The sequence below is a fragment of the Adiantum capillus-veneris genome, chromosome 7 (assembly GCF_014529385.1).
Source record: "Adiantum capillus-veneris isolate H3 chromosome 7, ASM1452938v2, whole genome shotgun sequence".
Lineage (NCBI taxonomy): Eukaryota > Viridiplantae > Streptophyta > Polypodiopsida > Polypodiales > Pteridaceae > Adiantum > Adiantum capillus-veneris.
Window position 1 is genome coordinate 102501947 of NC_140937.1, and position 1390 is coordinate 102503336.

General features: G+C 40.4%; 1 pseudogene; it reads right to left on the reverse strand.

The window, feature by feature from the left end:
* Nucleotides 1-220: 220 nt before the first annotated feature.
* Nucleotides 221-1168, reverse strand: LOC147454343 (uncharacterized; annotated as a pseudogene).
* Nucleotides 1169-1390: the final 222 nt, after the last annotated feature.

A 1390-nucleotide genomic window follows, 5' to 3' on the forward strand; every position in this document is an offset into this window, starting at 1 on the left:
TGACACCAAAGCAATAAGTATGGCTACTCAATTTTATGCTTCAAGAAATGGCTCCCCATTATGACCATAACACATGAAATACAAGTCAGGAAAAACGTGGGCCACTTTCACCAAAATGAGTATCCACTTGCTATCTACAAAATCACCCAATGAACTGAGGTTTCTAAAGTGACAAATTCTTTAAAGGTTGAAAAAGTGAGCACTCCAATGAGTGACCCTATCAAGAATTTCTTATTCCTCTCTTAAAACAAGTAGGCATGACATTTGCATCATTGGCATTTTGAATCGGAGACCATCCATGAAGCACCTCCAAACATGTTTCCAAATCCTGCCACTTGTTTTCTCCTTGAACATTCCAATATTCCGTGGTTGGATCTCTCCTCAAAAACCATAGCTCGACTGCTTTTTGTTCTATATTTATATTGAACACGACAGCAACCTTGAAAGATGGAGTAGACATGGAGGAGCTGCTTACAACCAATACTACATCTCCTATTTCTATTTCCACCCATGGCCGTGCACATCCAACCTTGCCAGGTTGTAGCAACCAAGTTCAAAAAATGGTGTCGCTCATTTCATATATCACCTTGTTCTAGGTATTGCTCAAGGGTAAAAAGAAGCACTTGTGTAGTATGGCGTATGTTGGTAAAAGACACTTCTTTTTGCGAGAAAAATCCACATCACTGACCACTCTCATCCCAATGACCTTATCAAGTTGAAGAGCATCTATTCCATTGCCTCCATTTATAAACTCCCCAATCAAGAACAACTCAATGCCTCTGTTATGCTCATGTGACAAGAAACCCGTGATCTTGCATACACCCCTTGCTTTATTTTGATGTCCTAAATTAGTATTTCTGCCTAAAGTGACCACATTGTCTTTTGCTTCATATCGCTCGCCGCATATGTATACTTTTGAGTAGGAAAATCCCTCTAGATGAATATATTGTTGGCCCCAATAACTCTTCAAAGAAATGATCTCCCAACCTTCAAGAGCCCTTTTTGTTGCTTTCAAACCATGTAGAGCGATTCCCTTTCTCTGAATCAAGCTCAAGCAATGACATGGGCCAAGCCTTTGAGCATTCTTGTACAACTGTGTTGCTTGACCTTCAGAGGATGCAATTGCTAAGCACAACAGATGCCATCTTTCACAAGTTTCTAGTTCCATGCTAGCCTTTGAAAAAACTTGTGGCAATAAAAGAGTCTCATGTATGCATGAGAGTATCCTCTCTGAAGGCGACAATCCATCCTTCTCAATCTCCAACTATTGCAAGGTTCGTGATAAAAGCGCTCGAGTGTGATATTGAGTGTACGTTAACTCATTGAACCTGTTATTGGTTGGAATCTCTACAATTCCCAACACGTTTCTCTCAAACTGGTAGCACGAAAG